This window comes from Pinus tabuliformis, chromosome 6 (genome assembly GCF_031772625.1).
Source record: "Pinus tabuliformis cultivar Carrire ecotype Pingquan chromosome 6, CPIR1, whole genome shotgun sequence".
In the NCBI taxonomy this organism is placed as follows: Eukaryota; Viridiplantae; Streptophyta; class Pinopsida; order Pinales; family Pinaceae; genus Pinus; species Pinus tabuliformis.
The window spans coordinates 1,623,182,741-1,623,209,054 of NC_142292.1; positions in this window are offsets into that span (position 1 = coordinate 1,623,182,741).

Below are 26,314 nucleotides of genomic sequence, written 5' to 3' on the forward strand. Positions count from 1 at the left end.
GTGTCTGGGGGGCAACCTCAAGGTCAGTACGCTCCTATGGGGCAATACATACCTCAAGGTCAACCCCAGCCTCAATATGTACCCCAAAGTCAACCTCAGTATCAATATCAACCTCAAGGATGGCAACCTCAAGGATGGCAACCCCAAGGGTATCAACCCCAAGGGTATCAACCTCAAGGATACCAACCTCAAGGTCAAGGTCAACCCCAGTACCCGTATTTACCTCAAGGTTATCAACCTCAGGGTCAATACTCAGGTCAAAGTTATCAACCACCTCAAGGGAAATCATATGGGACTGTACCTTACAATTATCAATCCTATCCTCAATCCGGCTATGGATCTCAGTACCCTCAACCTGTTATGGGTCAATACCCTGGAATGTTAGTGTGGGATCTGTCACAGGGTCAACAGATGTTGTAGCCAAGTATACAGTCGGTACCTCAAGCAGGACAACTTGTAGTTCCTGGTCCACCCCAGCAACCGCAACCTGTCCAGTCAAGTGTTCAGACCCCTGTAACTTCGGTAGTTACTCAGCCGCCAATTGCGCCTAGTACTCCATCTCAAACGGCTGCTGCAACTACCGCCACATCTACCATACTTACTTCTGGAGTATCGACAGCTCCGGTTTCTACTGTCTCTGTAACCACTCCTCAGCCATCTGTACCGTTGTCTGGATCTACAATTCAAACCACAGTCCAGATGCCTGTAGGCCAACCTGGTATAAGTACGGTTGTTACTACTCAACCTCAATTTGTTCAACCTCCGTACCAGGGACAGTATCAACCTGGGCAAGCTGTCCAACAACCGGTTTACTAGTATCAACCGTATCCTGGGTACACTTATCAACAACCTCAGCAACCCCACTACGGTCCGGTTAATCCTGGTTTTCCAGGAGGATATAATATCCCAAATGCGACTCCTGTTCCTAGTTATCCTGGATATCCTCCTCCAGGGGCCAATATTGTGACCCAGAGTTTTAGAGATCCTAACCGGCAGTTACCGTTTATCACAACTTTGGATTTACCAGAATTGACGCGCCTAACGAACGATCCAATTCAATATCTTTCGTTATGGCCGCCAATGCCAAACAAGTTTCCCAGCGATATACCCAAGTTCAAAGGTAAGTCTGGAGAGGATCCGTCCAATCACGTGATGACTTACCACCTCTGGTGTGCTTCAAATTCCATCTCGGATGATTCGATCCGTTTACGTCTTTTCCAGCGTACACTCATTGGTCTCGCGGCCAAATGGTACATTGAGTTGCCACGGGCCTCTTTTTACAATTTTAGCCAGTTAGCTACCTCGTTCTTAACTCATTTTCAGTTACCAATCAGATACGATAACGGTACGGAGTTATTAACTTCACTAAAACAATCAACCTCCACGTATATTTCAGATCACATCCATGAGTGGAGACGTCGAAGAAGGTTAGTGAAAGTTTTTATCCCAGACCAAATCTTAGCTGAATGGTTTGTTAAATCATTATTACCAAGAATTACTGAAGATGTAGCTAAGGCCGGAGTAGTTACTAAGGAGCAAGTCATTGCTCAGGCACAATACCTTGACTTAGTTTACACGCAGTCGGGTACATTACATGAGAAGATTCCGGATCTTCCAAAGTCGAACCAAATCGCTGCTGCTCCTTCGGGATCTCATGCCGCTGATGGTATGATTGGTATCGTGACTACAAAGAGCAAGAAGAAGTCTTCCAAGGCTTCAACTACTCCTATTATCACTTTACCCGATTCCCCGACAGGAGAGTCTTCTCCTGAACTTACCGCCGATATTCACGCTGTAGAGTCATCTACGGCCAAATCAAAAAACGGTGGAAAGAAGAAAGGAAAGAAGAAGGCTAAAGCAGACAAGGCTCCAAAGGAGAAAACTGAAAAGTCGGAAACCAATGACGAAAAGCGCAAACCTCGATATCCTTGTCTTATTTGTGAAGAGGATCATTTTACGAGAGATTTCCCTCATCGGGCCGAGGTAGTGAAAATAGTCAAAGGTTCTCCCACTCCTGTTGTGTTAAAAAATCCATTTCCGGAGTAGGAGAATAAGATGATAGGTTCTTCCTCGAATGCCAGTGAAGAACCCATTTTGATGATGTCTCATGTGAGGATTGCGACTCGATCGCAAGATTATGGTAGTAAGAATCCTGTTGATGGCAAGGAAGCAGAATCTTCTCACTCTAACCCATCAACCTCAGCTCCTGGTTCCGATCCACTACAGATCGAGAAACCTAACCCAGACTTAGTAATTAAACCGCCCGCCAAGGGTGTACTTCGAAGGTCTGCTTTCAATCCACATGCGAGAGCGGCCCAGAATTACAACATTGTTGAGGACTTAGCTGTTTCACCCTCAGCAATGTCGGCGTTAGAAGTGCTGCAATCATGTCCAGCACAACGAAAATTGCTTTTGTCGGCTATAGGAGCTGTTGACGTTCAGGATCCGAATCTAATGATCTTCGATTTAGAAAATAGTACACCACGACTCCCCCATCAAATGGCTTTCCAAATTCCAGTGATAGTAAAAAACAGGCCTATTCATCGCACTGTGATTGATGAGGGAGCTTCTACGTGTATTATGTCCATTCAATGTTGGAGATCCCTTGGTTCTCCTTCGTTGAACCAATCCCCCACCATCCTTAAGGCCTTTGATGGCCGTGGGTTCCGTCCGTTTGGTATTTTACAAGAATTGCCTATAGGGGTAGAAGGTAAAACCGTTAGTCTGGATGTGGAAGTGGTTGATGCCCCTCTAGACTACAACCTTCTTTTGGGTCGAAGTTGGTCATATGCTATGACAGCGGTCGTTTCATCGGTCTTCAGAGTAATTAAATTTCCACACAATGGTAAGATCGTGACAATTGATCAGCTGACATACTTTTCATCCGACCCTGCCTCTTCAGAAAGTATCCAGCATGTCGGTAAGACGACAATCCCTTATAGGGACGTTGGTGTAGGTTTAGTTAAGGATTCTGGTTTACTTGGAACTTTTCCTCTCCCTCCACTCAGCGTAGAACCTTCGTTTGCAACAATTCATATGATCATGTCAGAAAACATTATTTATGATGATCCTTGGTATGTTCCATCTGACTCTGAGTTAGACTCATTCGGTGATGTTATGCCGTTGAGTCCATATGAAATTGCTTATGAAGCTCTTATGTCTTTTACCGACTTTCATTCAACCGAAGTCGACCAAATGAATGTGGTCAGTGAAGAACCACTTTTCACCCCAACCTTAGAACGGATAGCATTTCCCGAAGTCGTGTCATCAGACGAACAACTTCGCGAAATCCTAAGTGTAGACGATCTACCATGGGAGGATCTCCATCACAGATCTTCGTTTTTACCTAAGGATGATGCATTTGAAAATCATTTTTCATCTATCTTTACCGCTGAATATGTCAAAGACGCTCAGGATCCAACGAAACATTCTGATTCAGAGTTGAATTTAGGGAATATTTCTCGTACTATTCCCATTGATATTTCAGTGAAGCCCAGAATTGAGGAGAACATTCATATAGGTGCCTCATGTACAGAAGAAGAAATCCAAACTTACAAGGCCCTATTCCAAGAATTCCGCGATGTGTTTGCATGGTCTTACGAGGAAATGCCGGGAATCGATCCTGCCATTGTTGTTCATGAAATCAAAACCTACCCGGATGCTAAACCCATTCGGAAATGGTTGCGTCAACTTCACCCTCGAAAAGCAGTTGCGATTAAAGCAGAAGTCAAAAAGCTGTTTAAAGCAGGTTTCATTTAACCGATCTCGTTAACGGATTGGGTATCGAATATTGTTCCCGTCAATAAGAAACAAGGAACAATAAGAATCTGTATTGACTATAGGGATATCAATCGAGCTTGTCCAAAAGACAACTATCCTATGCCTTATATCGATCAAATTATTGATGATTGTGCCGGAAGTGAAATGTTTTCCTTCATGGATGGTTTTTCGGGCTATAATCAAATCAATATTCTACCTGCCGACCAACCAAAAACGGCATTCATTTTTCCATGGGGAACATTTGCTTATTGCAAATTACCTTTTGGGCTTAAGAATGCCGGAGCCACTTTTCAACGGGCGATGTCTTACGCATTTCACGACATCAAGCACATTGTGCAACCGTATCTCGATGATTTGCCTGCTCATTCTTTACATCGAGCTGATCACCTTGACCACCTACGAGCAATCTTTATGAGGTGTAGGCATTATCGAATTCGGTTGAATCCCCACAAGTGTGTTTTCTGTATAGAAACAGGTCGATTGCTGGGATTTGTTGTTTCAAAAGTCGGCATTCACGTCGATCCCTCGAAAGTCGAAGCAATCATCAAATTGCCTCCTCCTTCGAGTTTGCACCAACTCCAAAGTTTGCAAGGGAAAGCAAACTTTTTACGTCGATTCATCCCAAACTACGCCGAGGTCACTAAAGGTTTTACACGGTTGTTGAAACAGAACGTTCAATTCTTTTGGGACGAGATTGCCCAACAATCTTTTGATGCACTTAAACACGCGTTGACCCATGCACCGTTGTTGCATCCTCCCAACTACAACCAGGACTACTTCTTATACCTCGCAGCTTCACATTCCACCATTGGGATGGTGTTAGTTCAAGAAGATGAATTCAGAGCTGAACATGTGATATATTATCTTAGTCAAACCTTAAATCCCACTGAGTTAAAATATTCACATGTGGAGAAATTGGCCCTGGCAGCCGTTCAAGCTGTCCAACGTTTTTGTCACTACATTCTTCTCCGTAAAACTACAGTTATTTCGGATTGCAACCCCATGATTTACATTTTGACAAAACAATTGCTAGGGGGCAAGTACTCTAAATGGATCGTTATCCTGCAAGAGTTCGACTTGGAGTTCGAGAAGTCCAAGTCTAAGAAATCTTTAGTTTTTGCGGAATTGATGTGTGATTTCCCGCGTACTGACACAGAGACTGTGGCAGAAGAGTCCATTGCCGATGAATCTTTGTTTCTTATCAGTACTTTAGATCCGTGGTTCGGGGATATAATCATCTATCTCCAAACCCAAACCTTTCGGCCTGAAACTTCCAAAGAAGAACGGCAAAAAATTAGGTTTCAATCCCAGCAATACAAAATTATTGGAGATACACTTTATCGCCGGGGGGCAGACTTATTTTTTCGACGTTGTTTAACTCACGAAGAGGCTGAGAGAGTTTTGAATGATTGTCACTCTGGAGCATGTGGCGGTCATATGTCTGGGTATGCCACAACTCAGAAGGTGTTGCGCGCTGGTTACTTCTGGCCATCTATGTTTAAAGATTGTATCATTGCAGTCCGGAAGTGCCACAACTGCCAAGTGTTTGATCGAAAGATGTGCGCACCACCTGCTCCTCTCCACCCTATAATTGCCGTTGGTCCATTCGCCAAATGGGGTATCGACTTTATTACTTGTAACCCTCACTCGAAAGGCTTTAGCCAGCTATTCTTCCTTACTTATTCTGGTGCATTGAATCTTGGCGATTAGACTGGAAATCGGTGACCTCCTTATCGGTGACCACCTCCTTCTCCTTATTGGTGACCTTAAGGCAATGAGACTGTCGATCAACCTCCTGGCACTAAGCACCTCCTGGCTGGCTATGACCGGCTTACAATGATCGGCTATCGACAATGACCTTAAGTCAATTACTACCGACTATCAGCAGCGCTTACCTTAAGGCAATGATAACTGGCTATCAGCTATGACTCCCGGCTATGATTGGCAGCAATGACCGGCACTCCGGGGGGCATGCGTATATCATCCTCGCGGTTGATTATTTCACTAAATGGGCCGAGGCGATGCCTACATTCGACGCAAGCGGCAAAACAGTTGCAGTTTTCATATTCAATCATATAATAACTAGGTTTGGTGTCCCACAAGCAATTATTACTGACCATGGGAGCCATTTTCGAAACACCATGATGACTGAACTTACAAGCCAGCTTGGTTTGCGCCATGACAGCTCTACTCCTTATTATCCGCAAGCCAATGGTTTAGTTGAGTCTATCAACAAAGTTCTGGTTATCATGATCCGACGAACCATTGGTATTCATCGGTCGAATTGGCACAACATGTTATTTTCGGCGCTATGGGCATACCGAACCTCAGTGAAAACCTCAACAGGGTTCACTCCTTTCCAGCTAGTTTATGGCTTAGAAGCAGTGTTACCCATTGAATGTGAAATCCCATCACTTCAAATGGCTGTCGAATTACTTCCAGCTACTTCTGAAGAGGAGAAACGTTTATTTTACTTAGCTAAATTAGATGAGACTCGACGTGACGCTGCATTGGCAATCGAGACTCACGTGAAACGAATGAAAGCTCAGTATGATAGAAATGTGACCCCTCGAACTTTTTCGGAGGGAGACCTAGTGCTCTTATATGATCAAGCTAACGATAAGCTAGGTGCTGGAAAATTCATTCCTATGTGGCATGGACCCTATATTGTAAAGCGAAAGCTAGCAAAAGGGGCTTATGAGCTAGTAGATTTTGATGGGGACTCTTTGGATAAACCCAGAAATGGACTTTACCTAAAGACGTATTATGCTTAAATGATGGGTATGGAGAAGTTTTAGTTAGGTTAGGTTTTCTTTCTAGCTAGTTTGATTGTTAGTTAGTCAGTGTGCTTAGCTTAGCGAGTGTGTTTTTCGTCGTTATTCTGGCTTATCTTGGTTTTGCTCTTGATATTGTAGATGTCGACGCCCCTCCAAACATACATTGGATTTGCTGATGGTGCTTGTCGTAGTACACGGAATATCTCTTCCGCAGCTTGGGTTATCTATTCACCCTCTGACGAGTTAGTTTCTATGCATGGGGTAAGCCTCGGTCAAACAACGAATAACATTGCAGAATACAGTGCAGTGGTTGAATTATTATCCGAATCTATTTCATTTGGAATTCGACGTTTGATAGTGAGGTTAGATTCTGAACTTGTTGTATTACAGCTTAATAGAGTTTATGCCATTAGAAATCCTGTGTTATTAAGGTTGTTTTTGAGAGTGCGTCTCTTGGAACGTGAATTTGATTACATTGAATATCAGCATATTCCAAGGTCCTTAAATACATTAGCAGATGCAATTGCTTCTCGAGTGTTGGACAGACATTTACGATAATCATGCAAGTAAATTTAAAAAGCATTTCATCATACATGTTAAACAAGATAAGCCGGTAATAGTGATATATATATAGGTAGAAGTGTGTCAAAAAATATACATCGTCTTCGATCATAGGTTGAAAAACACCTTATGATCGGCAAAATGATAAGTACAAAAAGTCAAAATGTCACATGTATCCACAAGTGACTAGCCAATCACTGGTGGTGCTCCCTGTACGACACCACTGCACGAGCCACCTTGCGCAAAAATCTCCTCAATGGTCCAGGGACCGCGACTACGTAGCGCTGCAGTCTGATAGGAATATCATCCATAAATGTCTCTGGTATATCCGCCGTCAGACGCTGTAGATCATGCTCCAACTCAGTCAGTACCTCCGCAGCCGTCGCGTCCTGTGGGGCCGGTAGTGGTGCAACTGGATGTCGCCTCTCAAAAATCCGGAGGTTGGCTGGACGCTGTGGACCAACATCTGCATTTTGAAAACTTTACTGTCAGTTTGAGACGATATATATAAAAAACAAAAAAAATACATAATTTGAAAACTTGTGAAAAATAAAGTACCTCTGTCATCCCATTGTTCTCCCTGTGGAAGAACCATGTCCGGATCACCTCGAAAATCTATTCCGGCATACGGAAAATCCTGGATCGCGAACACCTGGTCCTTTAACCAGTGAAAATAACTGTCAGTGAATCGAACAACTGCCGCACCCTCGTCCGGATGCCGGGCCATCACAACAACCCATCGTACCAGCTTTGGCTCCTGAGGACCCGAAATATCAACAGTGAGATCCTGAGGGATCAACATTGGTATCCTCTCTAAGGCAAAGCTCACGACTATAGGCCCATATCCAAAGGTCTTTAGTCTGCCGGTCATTGCCTTGGTCAGTTGGGCTTTCAAGTTAGCCAACAGTGCATCACACCAATTGAAAATGGTGCCTTGGAGACAATCAATTGCCATCTGAAATTGAGACCCAGTAGCAATATGTAAAGTGGCTGAGCCACAAATTCTGGTCACAGTGAAAGCCAAGACCATGAGTTCACGTTGAGAGACATATTTGATCTCTATGCCTTTCTTGTGCTCTCAATCAGGTAGGCACCAATCTGCTTGGAGACTATCAAGGGATTGGCCACCCGGCCTAGTCCCAGCCAGATTGAGTTGCTCACCTCTGTTCGGCAAGCCAGTAAGAAAGTAAATATCAGCAGGCTCTATCTCGAGTTTTTGCCCGCCGATATAAAAACATTGTTCTTGAACGTTCCATCTCTCGACCAGCCACTCCAAGAACCTTACCTGAGCTCTCATACCGGGTATGGACCAGTATTTGTATAACCCACATCCTCTTAGGGCATCGAGGGAGGGTTGATGATTGATTGCAGCTTCATCAACCTCCTCATGCTCTCTTTCTCTCCAATCTAGCATGATAAGTGCCCTGCACATGATTAAACAGGCATTAAAATTAGTTTTGAGAAATTTCAATGGTTGGTTTGGGAGTTTGGGGTTTCAAAACCCGCGTTTTGCGGAGGACGCACCCCGCGTTTGGTGCACAGTGCGCCGGGACGCAGGTGGCCTGAAGGTAACCTGCGTCCCCCGACCTTTTCCCTGTGTAGGAAAAAGTCGGGGGACGCAGGCCAGCCTTTAGGAAAGCTGCGTCCCCCGCAGGGCGGTTTCCAAAACCCAAAACCCCCCAAAAATCAAAAATGAAACTTAAAACAAAATTCTAAACGGATGAAATTGACAAGGAGGATGTTGTGAAATACCTGGAAGAGACGCCGTTCGATTCTAACGGTCGGTTTTTCCGCAGCGACCACGGGAAGTTTCTTGTCAAAAGCTCCTTTTTCAACCTCAACAGTCAAACGGTAAAAATGACATGGTAAAAAGTCTTTTTATAGGTTTTTTTGATGAATTTGTTCATTTTTCACCATGGAAAGATGTTTTTCGATGAATTTTTGCCTATCTTAAACAGGTATGAGTAATGTGTCGCTTTTGTGCAGGACAAAGGGACTTAGAGGGAAAATTGTCATTTTTCACAAACAAAATATCAGAGTCATCTTTTAAGCTCTTTTCTGACTCCTAAAACATGAAAAGATTGTCGAGCGTTTCTTTTACACTCGTTAAAATGGAATTAAAAGACGGTCCCCTTATAGCTATTTTCTGACCATAAAATCAGGAAAAGATAGCCGTGTTTTTGTCGTTTCAAACTCGATACGGAAATAAAACGACGTGTCCTTGATCGCTTTTTACTTTTCAGGTCAGTGACACTAACTATGAAAGTACTCCTTGGTCGTAAGATCAAGCGGTTCCCCCAGGTATTATTTTATACTTTTTCGGGCTTGAGGGACACAAATTTACGAAAAAGTTCAACTTGGAGTTTCCTTAAGTTTTTCAGACTCTCTAAAAATGAAAAATGCCGAGTTTCTCCTATACTGGGCTCGTTAAACATTTCACAGTAAAGGACCTGTTCAATTACAAACAGGAACGAACCACTCCTTCCTAGGGTTCGAATCAAAACTGGGTTGGACTCATCCGAAGGATGAGCTTATAATCAAGCATATGTTATCCTCCTCAAGCTTGTTAAAAATAAAGAGGTACTTGCCAGAAATGGTGGGGGAAAAGAGAGAAGAATGAGCCTATTTGTTACCTTTTGTCTCAAAAGAAACTTTATTACCACTCTTGGACACGACACTTTTCATTCACCTGGGTTGGGAAATCTTTTACCTCACAGTCAATCAAACCACTTTTGAAAGTCTTTAACCAGGTTCCGGGGATTAACTTTGAGTTATTTAGCACCAAACCATCTGTCGTGTCGTTATGTGTTCAAGAGGTCTGAAAACAAAACTTTCATCTGCAAAATACTTGTCATCCATTTGACCATCCCTGAGTCAGTCCTTAAAGCAATATTTCTTCAACTTGAACAATGATTTCGTGTTGTGGGCTTGCCTACAACGAGTCTCTTTCTATCGACATCAGCACATTATATAGAGAGATGACTTAGAAATCGTCAGTGCCTTGAAGTCTGCATGCATGAATGGCAGGTTTCTCGCCTTTGACGTCAGTTTACATCATTGACTTTCGATCGAAGGATTCCATGAAATGTTCGACATCAACTCATTCTTTCACATCTCATGGATTGTACTGGGTACTTTGAGAACCATTGACATTACTGGTGGTCTCTCTCACGCTTGTTAACAGTTCACATCATCGACTGGTAATCAAGTGGTTTCTACCATGTTCGACATCGACTCATTTATTCGCATGGCTAGAATCGTACCAATTCGAGAAGTAGGAATGAAGACCCTGGATCAAATATTTACCATCCAGGCTGCGAGGAGTTTTGTATTCATTATCTAAGTAGACTAATCATAAACAGATGGCTGCGCCCATACTGTGTCTACAAAACTCTATGATTATGATGTACTACAAGATCATTTCTGTATCAGAGTAGTTAGTCTGTTAGTTAAAGTTTTTATCTGAGTATGGGAATGCCTACCTCAGTGATGATATAATCTTATCCATGTATTTTGTGTTGAAAATTGTAGGTTCCAACCAGGTTCTCCATGAGATAATCCTCGAAATGATAAAGCGCTTCACCCTTCCTAGATAATACAAAACCCTAATCTATTCCAGGCTTCGCACTTTAGGGGGCAATCTGTTATACTAAAAAATGTCACCATGGCTATTTACAGTCAGTATGGCTCTATCAACAGTCATACTACCCTTTTGAGCAAGTCTTATGCCTCTGCTATTCATGTCAAAATCCAAGAAAGAGAGAAAGTTCTTATAAAATATGTTTATCTCTGGGTACGCAGGTTCTCTCAAGCCTTGCCTGCAGGTACGCACCTTTTGTTCATAAGGTCTGCGTCCAAGGACGCTCTGTATCTAAAGGGGCAGGTGCGTCCCTCTGAAAAGGTTAAAATGCGTGAGTTTTATCTTCAAAAACTTACTTGTGGTCACTTCTAGAGCTTTCTAGAAGGTTCTTGGATGAGTATTGAGCGCCTCCAGATGGTTCATGCACTCCTATCAAAGAGGAACTTATCCCATCAATAAGGGAGTGATCCCATCCAAAGAGGGGACTATCCCATTGATGGTGGACCTGATTAACTTCCTCTTGAGCACTATAAAAAGAGGCATTGAGCTAGAAGGAAGAGGGTTGAAAGCTATAGATTTCTAAGGGTAAATGCTGCAGGAATTAGGACTCCCGTTTAGAAGCTTGTGAGGAGAGATTGTCACCCTTACTTGTTCTATTTGGAAGTGGGTGAGCTTTGTCAAAGTAGAGGAAGACTCTTGTGGACCCTGGAAGGAGCTTGCACAACACCAAGGCTTAGGTTGTAATGGTTCCTTTTGATTACCTTTAATGCAAATTGGTCCATTCTTCTCAATAGCTTGTTGTTAATGGGTTATTTCATGTACTCCTTGGTCTATGTGTTGAATATGCTCTGTTTTATGTTATAATCAGGTGCTATTTAATTGTTTGACTGTTGGTGATTGCAGGTTTTGGAGAAAGGGAGGAGCTCATCCGGATCAAAAAATCTTGGACTTCTACAACAGCGTTTGGACAGAGGTAAGAACAAAACACTTGATTTCTCATATCATAATGTATGTTTAGAGAAGGATAGCTCCAGTTTGTTTTGTTTGTCATTAGAATGTCTTAGACTTCTAGGAAGGTCAGCTGTGTCCGCACCCTTGACTGATTCCGTGTGACACTTACAAGTTTATTTAACTCTTCTACCATTCTAACTCTGGCACTTTGACACCAGGAGTAGGAAAGAATGAGAGAGGAGTGGGGACAAAAATAATTGCAGAAGGAAAATATGATGAAGGCGGAAGCGAGGCAGGGAACAAAAGGGGGTCGTCGATCTGGAAAATAGGCAGAAAAGAAAATGAAGGCTTCGGCAAGCAAAATCCAGCGAAAAAGGGGAAGGAAAATTAGAGAGGAAAACATGTAGAATTTAATGCATGCATACCATGGAGGAACTCCATCTCAGGTAAAATCCATAATATCAACATGGGAGGCAAAGCTAAATGCTAAGGCTGTGACTGAAGCGCTTCCAAAAGAGGACTGGGAGCCACTTCTCATAGATCCACGACACACCAGAGGTCGGCAAACACTATTTAGACAGACAGCCCAACATTACTGGGTCATGACTAACCTGCTAGCCAGGGCCATGATAACATACAGGGACAACGAAGAACTAATGCAAGCTTGTCAAGAGGAGCCAAGCCTAAAGGACATCCAAAAGTAGATTCAAGCATTGCAAGTACAAAAATATCATCAGAACCTCCATTTTGGTCGAATTGAAAAACAAATTCAAAACTTGTTGCATAATGAAGTGCCTGTGTCGAGTGCCAAGGACCTGACTTCTATTGAGTCATATGATGACTGACGCGGAGTAGCAGAAAGTAACTTTTTGTTTTAATGACAGATAGAATTTACTTTACAAGTCAAAGGATTAAGCATATAGTAGATACAATAGCATACTTAGCATGGATGGATATTATCAAACTATTTAAATTTTGGATGGCATATGATGTTGATCGGTGGCCAACAGCCCTGGTTTCCCTCGAGTAGGTTGAGGCCACCAAACTTATTTTCTGTTACCTGCCTATATATAATTAATAGAAAAAGGAAGTACTACCAAGCTTACAAAAAAAAAAAAAAAAAAGTGGATCATACTACTGAATTCAAAGGGATCTCTAGTGTTTTTGAGATCATGTATGAGTGCACTCAAAGCAGTAAAAGATGCATTAATCTTGGCATTTGGATTTATTTGTTTTATGTTTTCGTTTGGCTGTTCTGAGTTATGATTTAGTGATGGTAGGTTGAAGTTATCATTATGCCCCAAGGTAAGAATGTCTCATGCAATTCATTAAGGTACTTATCTTTAGGACATCATTTAGGTTTTTTCTCCCAATTTTAAACTATTTTTTCTAAAAGAAAAAAAATTCATTAGAATGCTCGCTTAGAATTTGAAGAAGATTCACTAGATGTAGAACAAGGAGGAAATATTTGGCTCAATGAAATTTTAAAATTACATAGTGTGGTCCTGTTGACGGTTTCTGGAAGCCTGTCAACCAAGGGGGTCTCCCTGATATGTGGTCCATATTAGACCTCAGACCATTTGGAATAGAAGCCTCATCCATAATACAACCTGCTTACTTTTTTCTCACAGGTTTGCCTTAGCTCTAACTATCAGCAAGAGGGAGAAATGCATATGTGCCTTCGAAAAGAAAGCAAGTGTTCCTAGTGAGTGTTCAGTTGTAGGTGTGTCAAAGTTATTCTACTGCGGATAGGGATAAAAGTGCACCCCTAAGATAGAGGGAATAATACCACCCTAGTAGAGACACACGAAAAGAAGAAGGGTTCATCTAACATCTAGTGAAATAGTCCACAAAGATGCGACAGTCAGTGCAACCAACAAAAACATGAAGGTCTGTATGACATCCAATGGAACAGTCCACAAAGATGCGACAACTATAACAACCATTACAATGCATTCTCAATATGATAAGCACTAAAATAATCAGAATAGTTCATCCACTTTATCACAACTTAAAGCAAACATGAATTACAAAGATTCACATAATAGTCTTAAAAATATTCATAATCCATGCATGAAAACATGTTGGACATGAGGCTTCTGTTTTTAAGTAAAATTCCCAAGACACGTGTATACAACGAACACCACTAACTCCACTAGTGGAGCGTTGGAGCCATTCCTTGCTCCTCAAAAGAACTAGTTTGTCTCTCTAATGCATTACGGGAGGAGCCAAGGTGAAAATTTCCTTCCTCATACAATGAGGGTGTATATATAACCAATGGGGTGATGCTTCACACCCCTTGTGACTCTTTGACTGCCATCATAATTTTCCAACTTCCTATGACTTTTCAACTTTACATGACTCTTCATATTCTGATTGTGTCCTTTGGAATTCCACTTTACAATACATTTTTGAATACATAATTACATGTTCCACAATAATTATGTGGCATATGATGAGTTGTCAAATGACATGACACTGATGACATGGATTGCATGATGAAATGGAAATGTCAAGTCACTATTTGTTGTTTCTTTTTCTTCAATAAGAAATGTGTGATGCTTCATCTTGATGAGAGATATGGTTTGTTCTTCATATCTGCCCTCCAAAGGGTTGTGAATCATATTGAGCCTTCATGTGGTCTTGATCTTTGATATTCTATTATAATATGGTGTTCCTTACTATTCTTTCTTGATTATCATCTTATCTCCTTAGCTCCTTTGGTGTCTTCTAGCATTTCCTCCTTCTATATCTCCTTCTTCATCATCTTTCCATAACATGATAGAGTGAATGCATCTGCAATCCACTCATGACAAGACAACATCAGTCTGATAAGCCCCTAGTCTAAGTTGTTGCATGATGATCCACTTACTAAACCGAATCCGGGTGGCAGGCTGAGGGGAGGCTCAATGTCTGCACAATTTGAATGAAATGTGCAGGCTCATTATATGTAGTATCAAATAAACCCAAAAACTCGGTGATAAAGTTATGAAAAGTTCGATGATGGCGTTGCAGACATATGCCAACACCAACGCAAACTTTAAACTCTGTGGATGAAAGAGAGCATGTCGTAAAAAAATTATCTGATAACAAGGTCGGACAACAAATTTCAAAACAATGCGGGAAATTGAATTTTAAATTCAAATGGACTCAAGGAGTAGCGAACATAAATGGAAATCTACAGATAATAAAGTAGACGTATTGTCATAGACCACAAGCAACAATGTAAACTTTGAAACGGGAACTGATACTGTTACCCGTTTCGTAGAGATAGCAAAAAAGTGACCTGATTTTGAAAAGGGGTGATGCAAAACGAACATGTTTTTTTTAGAGCATACTTTTTGGCACTTTAATTTTTTTATGTACATTACGTTTTAGAATGGTAGTGATTTTCATGCTGATTTAAAAAAACGAGTATTCTGCATTACCACCTTTTTTTAAAAGACCTGTGTTTTGGCTTTAAATTTTCTATTGTATAAAATGTAAATAATTATTTTGTAAATTTGATCATTTTGGCCGTTTTCTTCACATTTTCTTGTTTTTTATTTTAATTTTAACTTTTTTTTTAGTGAGGTTTTTATTGTTTTGCATTTTTAAATTAGGAGGTCGATATTTAGAATTTTCGATATTCTACATATTTATACATCCTTAATTAATTTTTGAATCCACATGAAATAATTGTTTTTAAAAAACAATATTTTTTAACAATGGACATAAAAATAACTAAAAAATTACATGTTTTGATAATTTTTTGCTAGAATTGACATGTCAAAATCACAATTTTTATACCATAATTTTAACAAAAAACATTTAAATATTAGCTTTTTTTATGAATTTCATGTCAAAAAAATAATAATAATCATTTTTTTTTTTCAAAAAATAATGATTAACTTAAAAATCAATGCGAAAATCACATATTACAAATATTGAATGTATAACAACCCTAATTGAGTGTTTATTATTCTCATAAAATGTCAAAGTCAAAACATTGCAAAGCTTGATTTACAAGCATAACTTAAATTTAATCAACAATGTCACGTAATCCAAACTCTTCGTCCTCAAGAGTTTCATCATTGTCTTCTTCCACAATATTTTCTGTTTCTTTTTGCTCACTTTCCTCTTCTAATGGGTCTTTGATGTCTGTGAATCTCCCAATGTATGTCTTTCCAAACATTCTATGTAATGGTGGTTGGGGTTCCTTTGCCTTTTTTGCTACACGTAATTCACTAAAGTCCCCTTTATTCAACCCAATTTCTTGCATTGCATCTGGAAGAAATTGAAGAACATTAATTCTTTGCTGAATGAAATTGCACTGTACTGGATCTTTTTGAAGGTAACATGCTAGCGTTGTACCTAATTATCAAGCACAAAAGAAATAATGAACTAAATTAGTACAATGACATATTAATTAAAAAATAACATATTGAAATTCAATTCCATATATAAAACTTACCTGAGCCAGAAAATAAAACCAGAACCCAATCTCCTTCATTTGACAAATGTCTATAAAATAGTTAATCAATAATTGTGGTTTTTGATAAATGTTAACTATTTCTCCTTTTGTTTTTGATTCCAGGAATCAACCAGCCACCAGTCGGGTGGGCGGTTGGTGGCTGGGTGATTCCCACCAGCCGAGCGGGCGGCTGGTGGCTAGTTCATTCCCAGAATCACCCAGCCACCAGCAGGGCGGGCGGCTGGTGGCTGGGTGATTCCGGGAATCAACCGGAATCACCCAGCCACCAGCCGGCCACTGGTTGATTCCGGGAATCAACCAGCCACCAGCCAGCTGGGAATCGACCACCCACCAGCAGCTCGCCCGGCTGGTGGCTGGTTGATTCCAGGAATCACACAGCCACCAGCCGGACGGGCGGCTGGTGAATCAACCAGCCACCAGCCAGGCGGCCAGCTGGTGGTTGGTTGATTCCAAGAATCAACTAGCTGCCAGCCGTCTCGCTGGTGGCTGGGTAATTCCAGGAAACAACCATCCACCAGCCCGGCGGCCGGCTAGTGACTGGTTGATTTCGGAAATCAACCAGCGACCAGCCGCCCGCCCGACTGGTAGCTGGGTGATTCCGGGAATCAACCAGCCACCAACCAGGCGTCTAGCTGGTGGCTGGTTTATTTGGGAATAAACCAGCCACCACCACCAGCTGGCCACTCAACTGTTGGCTAGTTGAATCCCGGCATCAACCAGCCACCAGTTGGTCGCCCGGCTAGTGGCTAGGTGATTCCAAGAATCAACCAGCTACCAGCAGGCCGCACCAGCCACCACCCACCAGCCCGGCTGATGGCTGGTTGAATCCCAGAATCAACCAGCCACTAGCTGGCTGTCCGGCTGGTGGCTGGGTGATTCCTGGAATCACCTAGCTACCAGCCGGGCGGGGGAATCACCCAGCCACCAATCGGGCGGCCGGTTGGTGGCTGGTTGAGGAATCAACCAGCCACTAGCTGGTCGCCCGACTGGTACCTCGTTGATTCCGGGAATCAACCAGCCACCAGCCGGGCGGAGCCCCCAGCCGGGTGGGCGGCTGGTTGATTCCCGGAATCAACCAGCCACCAGCCGCCCGCCCAACTGGCTTCTGGGTGATTCCGGGAATCAGCCAATCACCGGCTGAGCGGGCGGCTGGTGGATGGTTGATTCCCGGAAACAACCAGCCACCAGCCGGTCGCCCGGCTGGTGGCTGGTTGATTCCCGGAATCAACTAGCCACCAACCGCCCACCCGGCCACCAGCTGGCCGCACGGTTGGTGGCAGGTTGATTCCGGGAATCAACCAGCCACCAGCTGACCGCACGGTTGGTGGCAGGTTGATTCCGGGAATCAACCAGCCACCAGCGGGGCTGGTCGCTGGTTGATTCTAGGAATCACCCAGCCACCAGCGGGGCGGATGACTGGTCGTTGGTTGATTCTAGGAATCACCCAACCACCAACTAGGCGGGCGGCTGGTGGCTGGTTGATTCTAGGAATCACCCAGCCACCAGCGGGGCGGGCGGCGGGTGGCTGGTGGCTGGTTGATTCCGGCTGGTGGCTGGTTGATTCCCGGAATCAACCAGCCGCCCACCCAGTTAGTGGCTGGTTGATTCCCGGAATCAACCTGCCACTAGCTGGGCGGCCAGCTAGTGGCTGGTTGAATCCCGGAATCAACCAGCCACCAACTGGGCGACAGGTTGGTTGGCCGGTTAGTGGTTGGTTGATTCCGGGAATCAACCAGCCACCAACTAGGGGGGTGGCTGGTGGCTGGTTGATTCCGGGAATCAACGAGCCACCAGTTGGGGAGCCAGCTGGTGGCTCGTTGATTCCGGGAGTCAACGAGCCACCAGCCGCCCGCCCGGCCGATGGCTGGTTGATTTCAGGAATCACTAAGCCACCAGCCAGGCGGGCGGCTAGTGGCTGGTTGATTCTCAACCAGAATCAACCAGCCACCAACCCGGCGGCTGATTGATTCCCCGGCCCCACTGGTGGCTGGACGATTCCGGGAATTAATGAGCTACCGAGCGGGCAGGCGGCTGGTGGCTGGTTGATTCTGGGAGTCAACCAGCCACGGGCCGGGTGGGCGGCTGGTGGCTCGATGATTCTGGGAATCAACCGGCGACCAGCCGGGTGGCCATTTGGTGGCTGGTTGATTCCCGGAATCAACCAGCCACCAACTGGGTGGCCGGATGGTGGCTGGTTGATTCCCGGAATCAACCAGCCACCAACTAGGTGGCCGGTTGGTGGCTGGTTGATTCTGAGAATCAACCAACAACCAGTTGGTTGCCCGGCTAGTGGCAGGTTGATTCCGGGAATCAACCAGCCACCAGCCGCCCTGATTCCCAGAATCCACCGGCCACCAGCAGGGCAACCAGCTGCTAGCTGGTTGATTCCCGGAATGCCCCGCTGGTGGCTGGTTGATTCCCAGAATCAACCAGCCACCAGCGGGGTGGCCAGCTAGTGGCTAGTGGATTCCCAGAATCAACTTGCCACTAGCCGGGCGGCCAGCTAGTGGCTGGTTGAATCCCGGAATAAACCAACCACCAACCAGGCGATCAGTTGGTGGCTGGTTAATTCCGGGAATCAACCAGCCATCAACAGGGTGGCTGGTTGGTGGCTAGTTGATTCCGGGAATCAACCAACCACTAGCCGGGTGGGTGGCTGGTGGCTGGTTGATTCCGAGAATCAACGAGCCACCAGCTGGCCGCCCGGCTGGTGGTTAGTTGATTCCGGGAATCAACGATCCACTAGCCGCTCGCCCAACCGGTGTCTGGTTGATTCCGGGAATCACCCAGCCACCAGCCAGGCGGGCGGCTGGTGGATGGTGGCTTGTTGATTCCGGGAATCAACGAGCCACCAATTGGCCGCCAAGCTAGTGGCTGGTTGATTCCGGGAATCAACGAGCCACCATACGCCCGCCCGGCCGGTGGCTGGTGGCTTGTTGATTCCCGGAATCAACCAGCCACCAGCGGGGCGGCCAGTTGGTGGCTCGTTGATTCCCAGAATCAACAAGCCACCAGCCACCAGCCGCCCGCCCGGCTGGTGGCTGGGTGATTCCCGGAATCAACCAGACATCGGCTGGGAGAGTGGCTGGTGGCTTGTTGATTCCCAGAATCAACCAGCCACCAGCCGAGCGGTCAGTTGGTGGCTCGTTGATTCCCGAAATCAACTAGCCACCAGCCACCAACGAGCCACCAGCTGGCCGGGCGGCTGGTGGCTAGTTGATTCCAGGAATGAACGAGCCACCAGCCACCAGTCGGGCGGGCGGCTGGTGGCTCGTTGATTCTCAGAATCAACCGGCCACCAGTCGGGTGCCCAATTGGTGGCTCATTGATTCCCGGAATCAACAAGCCACCAGCCACCCGCCCGGCTGGTGGCTGGGTGATTCCCGAAATCAACCAGCCACTGGCCAGCGGGCAGCTGTTGGCTAGGTGATTCTTGGAATCAACTAGCCACCGGCCGGGCAGGCGGCTGGTGGACCAGCGAGCCGGCCAACTGGTGGCTGGTTGATTCTCGGAATCAACCAGCCAGCAGCCGGGAGGGCAGCTGGTGGCTCCGCACGGCTGGTGGCTGGTTGATTCCTCGAATCAACGAGGCACTAGCCGGGCGGCCAGCTGGTGGCTGGTTGATTCCCGGAATCAACCAGCCACCAACCGAGTGGCTGATTGATTCCCCTGTCCGGATGGTGACTGGATGATTCCGGGAATCAACCAGTCGCCAGCTGGGTGGGCGGCTGGTGGCTGGTTGATTCCAGGAATCACCCACTGATGGTTGGTTGATTCCCAGTTGATTCCGGGGATCAACAACTGGTGGCTGGTTGATTCCCTGAATCATCCAGCCATCGGCCGGGCGGCCATCTGGTGGCTGGTTGATTCCCGGAATCAACCAGCCACCAACCGCCCACCCGGCTGGTGGCTCTTCCCGGCTAGTGGCTGGTTGATTCCCGGAATCAACCAGTAATAAACCAGCCACCAACCGGCCACCCGGTTGATGGCTAGTTGATTCCCGGAATCGACCAGCGACCAACCGGTCGCCCGGTTGGTGGCTAGTTTGACCGGTTGGTGGCTGGTTGATTCCGTGAATCAACTATCCACCAGCTGGCCGCCTGGCTAGTGGCAAGTTGATTCCGGGAATCAACCAGCCACCAGCTGGGTGGAGCCACCAACCGGGCGGGCGGCTGGTGCCTGGTTGATTGCCGGAATCAACCAGCCACCACTGCCCACCCTGCTGGTGGTTGGTTGATTCTCGGAATCAACCTGCCACTAGCTGGGCGACCAACTTGTGGCTGGTTGAATCTTGAATCCTGGAATCAACCAGCCACCAACTGGTCGCCCGGTTGGTGGCTGGTTGATTCCGGGAATCAACAAGCCACCTGTTGGCCGCCTGGCTAGTGGCTGGTTGATTCCTGGTTGATTCCAGGAATCAACCAGCCACCAGCCGCTTGCTTTCGGAACCATACTTCCCACAGCTAACACGTGTCACACGTGGGGAGACGCGCGAACGTAAGCTGCTGCTATAATCCCCGCCGGCCATCGGGACCGAGTGGTAAGGCCATAATCTGCAGGGTAACGGATTACTCAGCCGCATGCCCGGCCGGTGGCTGGTTGATTCCGAGAATCACCCAGCCACTAGCCGCCCGCCCGACTGGTGGCTGGGTGATTCCCGGAATCAACCAGCCATCGCCCGGCCGAGCGGCTGGTGGCTGGTTGATTCTGGGAACCAACCAGCCACCAACTGGCCTCCTAGTCGCTGGTTGATTCCCGAAATCAACCAGCCACCCTCCCGGCTGGTGGCTCCACCCGACTGGTGGCTGGTTGATTCCCGGAATCAACCAGGCACTAGCCGGGTGGCCAGCTAGTGGTTGGTTGATTCCCAGAATCAGCCAGCCACCAACCGGGCAGCTAATTGATTCCCCCGCCTGGTTGGTGGCTGGATGATTCTGGGAATCAATCAGCCACCGGCCGGGCTGGTGGCTGGTTAATTCCCGGAATCAACCAGCCACCAGCCGGGAGGGCGACTGGTGGCTGCATGATTCCGGGAATCAACCAACCACCACGCGAGCGGCCATCTGGTGGCTGGTTGATTCCCGAAATCAACGAGCCACCGGTCGCCGTCCAGGCTGGTGGCTCTACCTGCCTGGTGGCTGATTGATTTCCGGAATCAACCAGCCACCATCTGGTCACGCCACCCGACTGGTGGCTGGGTGATTTTGGGAATCAACCAGCCACCGGCCGCCCGCCCGGCTGGTGGCTGGTTGATTCCGGCAATCAACAAGCCACCAGCCGGGCGGCGGGCGGCGACCGATGGCTGGTTGATTCCGGCAATCAACCAGCCACCAGCCGGGCGGCCGGCCGGTGGCTGGTTGATTCCGGGAATCAACCAGCCACCAGCTGGCCGCCCGGCTTGTGGCTGGTTGATTCCAGGAATCAACCAGCCACTAGCTGCCCGGCTGGTGGCTCGTTGATTCTCGGAATCACCCAAACACCGTTCGGGCAGAGCCACCAACCAGGCGGGCTGCTGGTCGCTGGTTGATTCCCGGAATCACCTAGCCCCCAGCCGGGCAGGCGGCTGGTGGCTGGTTGATTACGGGCAGCTGGTGGCTGGGTGATTCCAGAAATCAACCAGCCACCAGCCGCACAGCTGCCCGCCCGGTTGGTGGCTGGGTGACTCCCGGAATCAACCAGCCACCAGTCACCCGCCCGGCTAGTGGATGAGTGATTCCGGGAATCAACCAACCACCTGCCGCTCGCCTAGCTGGTGGCTGGGTGATTCTGGGAATCACCCAGCCACCAGCCAGATGGGCTGCGAGGGTGGGGCGACCCGGAATCTCCCAACCACCAGTCGGGCGAGCGAGTGGGCCACCGGGGTGGTGCAACCCTAGGCTGCGCCACCCCTGCGGCTCGCCTGCCTGCTCGGCTGGTGGCTGGGTGATTCCGGAAATCACCCAACCACCAGTCCCCTGCCCGGCTGGTGGCTGGGTGATTCTGGGAATCACCCAGGCACCAGCCGGGCAGAGGGAATCTCCCAGCCACCAACCAGGCGGGCGGGCGGGCCGCCGAGGTGGCGCGGCCTGGGCTGGTGCCACCCCGGTGGCCTGCTCGCCCACCCGGCTGGTGGCTGGGCGATTCCCGGAATCACCCAGCCACCAGCTGGGCGGGTTGCTGGTGGCTGGGTGATTCCAACTGCCTGGGTGATTCCTGAAATCACCCAGCCACGAGTCAGGCGGGCGTGGGCGGCTAGTTTCTGGGCGATTCCCGAAATCACCCAACCACCAACCAGTCAGGCAGGCAGGGTGGCGCGAATCACCTAGCCACCAGCTGGGCGGGCGAGCGGGCCGCTGGGGTGGCCCGACCTGGGCTGGCGCCACCCTGGTGGCCCGCCCGCCCGCCCGACTAATGGCTGGGCAATTTCGGGAATCACCAACCACCAACTGAGCGGGCGGGCAGGCCGCCGGGGTGGCACAGCTTGGGCTGACGCCACGCCGACGACCCGCCTGCCCACCTGGCTGGTTGCTTGGCAATTTCGGGAATTGCCCAGCGAGCGGCTGGTGGATGGGTGATTCAGGGAATCACCCAGCCACTGGGCGGGCGGGCCGCCCGGGTGGCGCGGCCTAGGCTGGCGCCACACCGGCTGCCCGCCAGCCTGCCCGGCTGGTGGCTGGGGGATTTCGGGAATCACCCAGTCACGAGCCATGCCACCCTGGTGGCCTGCCCGCCCGCCCAGCTAGTGGTTGGTTGATTCCTGGAATTGCCCAACCACCAACCGGGTGGGTAGGCTGGCCGCTGGGGTGGCGCGGCTGGGCTGGCGCCACCCCAGCGGCCCGCCTGTCCACCCGCTGGTGGCTGGGCAATTCCTGGAATCATTTTTCTTTTGTATCTAGCATGTTATGGTTGAAAACATGTTGAATTTATACTTAGGAAAGAAAAATGATATCCCACCAAAAACATTAATGTGCTTTTTTCGTCATAAACAACTTTGTTTGGCACATAAAAATTTGTTTTTACTAGCATTTTTTAAAAATTTTGATAATTGACCCTAAAAAAAAGTCATTGTTCCAGTATCATCACTTTCATTTTTAAGCTATATTTTGCATGAAAATTTCGTAGTAAATTTCGTAGTCACTGCCATTTTTAAAACATGTTCAAAATTGACCCCTAAAAAATAAAATCATCGTTCCAGTATACACACTTTTCATTTTTAGCACTGTTTTTGATGTTTTTTCGGGGTTTTTTTGCCAGAGTTCCCGTTTTGAGTTTATAGTTCCCGTTTCAAAGTTTACATTGTTAAGCACTTCCAAGGCACATCGCCTCGATATTTCCCGGTGGAGACTGGAGTCCTTTCTCAAACGGAGGTTTGTACAATTGTATGTCCATGCATATATGGTGGAGCTACTAACAAATGCATTAAAATTCCGACAGCAAGCCCGTTATTTGTTTCTTATAGTCTCCCTTGTATCAATGGATTATATTTTTCAAGTTAACTTTTCTGTATATATTAATTTATAATTTAACATAGATTTAAAAAATTACTAATCTAGCTTAAATATGACCATTGTCGCAGCTCATAGGAATGAGAGGGTATACAATATAATGTATGCCTTACTTTCATGTTCATTTGAATTTTAAGTTTGAATTCGATAACTCCAGTAATAATTTGAAATTTGAACTTATATAACTACTTGACTGATGTTTTTCACAGTTGTTGCATTCAACTATCAAAGGCCAATTTAGTGGTGAATGAATTCACCATGGATGTTATCAGATGTCAAAGAAGTAAGATGAGCGACACAAATGTTTATGCAACTTGCAAACACCAAGGCTTCATTGTGGAGGTTTTTAAGCGCAATGAATGGGAAGTGGTGGTGAAAAATAATGCGATTTATGCGGGATACGAGAAGGATTATTGGACCAAGATCAAAATTAGGTTGTGAATCCATGGTGACAGATGAAGTGGATAGGCGAGACTACTACCTACCTTGTGAAAATTCATCTAATTGAGAAGCTTGACGATCACAAAAACTTCTGTAGAGGTTCAGCCCTCCGATTTTTCAATGATGTGGAGGACAAAACACACATTTTGTTGTGTCCTATTCCTACCAAGAAGATGGATCTCCACCATAGACAACAACAATATTTGTTGGATTGGGGTACCAATGCGTTCAACACCAACCTTACCTAGTTTCTTCATATGTACCTCTACGATCTCACCGAGATTCACACCTCCCATTAGGGGAATTTCGAGGTCTAAAACAGGTCTACTAAGGAAATTGTAAAATAATAGTGGAAATAATAAAATAAGTTTAGATTACATCATCAAATTCTAGAGGGAAAAAAAGAAAAAACTATTTTTAAACTCGTATTTTCAACTTATCTCCCTATGGGTTTACTCAAATTTTGAGCGGCAACACTTGTTGGATGCAGAATTTGAATCCTCATCCAAAGAGTACCCATGTTGCATACTTTTGATAGAACTTACTACACTAAAAATTATAAATACATGAAAAATTTGAATGCATACTTTCGATGGACCCTACTACACGAAAAATGAGAAATACATGAAAAATGTGATTGCAATCACGTTTTTACAGGTATTTCTAATTTTTCATGTAGCAGGGTCCATCAAAAGTATGCAGCATGGGTACTCCTTGGATGAGGAATTAAATTTTGCATCCAATGAGTACTCCCGCTCGAAATTTGAATAAAACCTTAAGGAGATAGGTTGAAAATACTAGTTGAAAAAAATAGTTTTATTATTTTATTATTTTTTAATATTTTTAATTTTTTACTCCAAAAATGGTGAATCATTCCACATGGTTGACATCATCATATTGAATCCTATTGGTTCTTATAAATTTTATTTTGGTTGTACATTTTTCTTAGGAGGCCCATTCTATACCTCAAAATTTCCCTAATGGAAGTCAATTCCAAGCTCCTGCGAATGCCAAACCTGCCTGGTTTTGATGAAGAGAGGAATGTGGAAAAGACGAATCCTTCCTCCCTCACTGTAAGGGACACTCCAAAATCCCCCCAGTGGAAGGTGGATCGAATCCAACTGCACTACAACTTTCTGTCAGATGAAGATGATAAATCCAACAATGTGGTAAACATAATGAGGTTTATGAAAGAGGAGTTGCAATTGGAAGGCATTGATATAGTGGTTGTAAGTATGGACATTGAGGGAAGTGAATGGACAATTCTAAGGAATTGGATCAGCGATCCAAAGATGCCTCTCCATGTGGACGAGATCTTTGTGGAGGTTCACTACAATCACCTATCCAAGTGGAACTAACACTAGGCTAGATTTGGTCACATCACAAGGAAAAATGTGAAAGAGCTTCTTGCAAATCTTAGATGGCATGGATTCTACACCCACTTTTTTCCCTAATTCATTAAGCTATCTCACACTCTCCTTTAAATTTCACTGTAAATTCTCTCTTTCCAAAATTCCATTGACCAGCTGGCATCGTTGATCATCATAAGAAATTAACGTGATAGAATCACATGGAATGAAGACCCTTTTTTCTTCTTGAAGGAATCTTAGTTTTCTTTCGCTTTAATTTGCATTTTTGCATTTAGAGAAAGTTTCAGATTCACACTAGAAAGGTGTTGGGTGTATTCAATTGATGGGAGCCAACTCTGGACCCAAATCATTCATATTAATTCCTTTTCATTATACTTTGTAAACTAGAAAGTACAGATACGTTTTGTTTAAGAAACATTCAGAGTTGATAGTTGTTTTTCCATGTTCTATGTTCAAACGATGCTGTAAATTTCGAGTTTTCCAAAAATTGCATGGTTTGGCTTATGGAATATCTGACAAATTTCAAAGAGATTGTACTTAACGAGAGATAACACTCAAGGTAATTTCCACTTTGTTGCCCTCTATTTATCACCCCAAATTATTGTTCTTAAGGCAGGTATTTTGGCTAATTTTCCATTATAACATGTCGTGGATGACTTCTACTCTATTTTCGTGAACAATTTATACTATCTAGGCAATTAGTTTTGGGTTTCTTGGTGGTGTGTTTCTTGAGTCTGCTAACTTTTGTGTTTTAGGTCCTAAGTAAATTAGAAATTTGTCCCATTTTTCTCTATCGTTTAAGCCTTTGTAGGGTTCCGCACTTTCATCTCCTAGCTTTGCTTCCTTGGTATTTAGTTCTACTTGTGATGGGTGGTCATGGTTAGTATGTTGGGCTA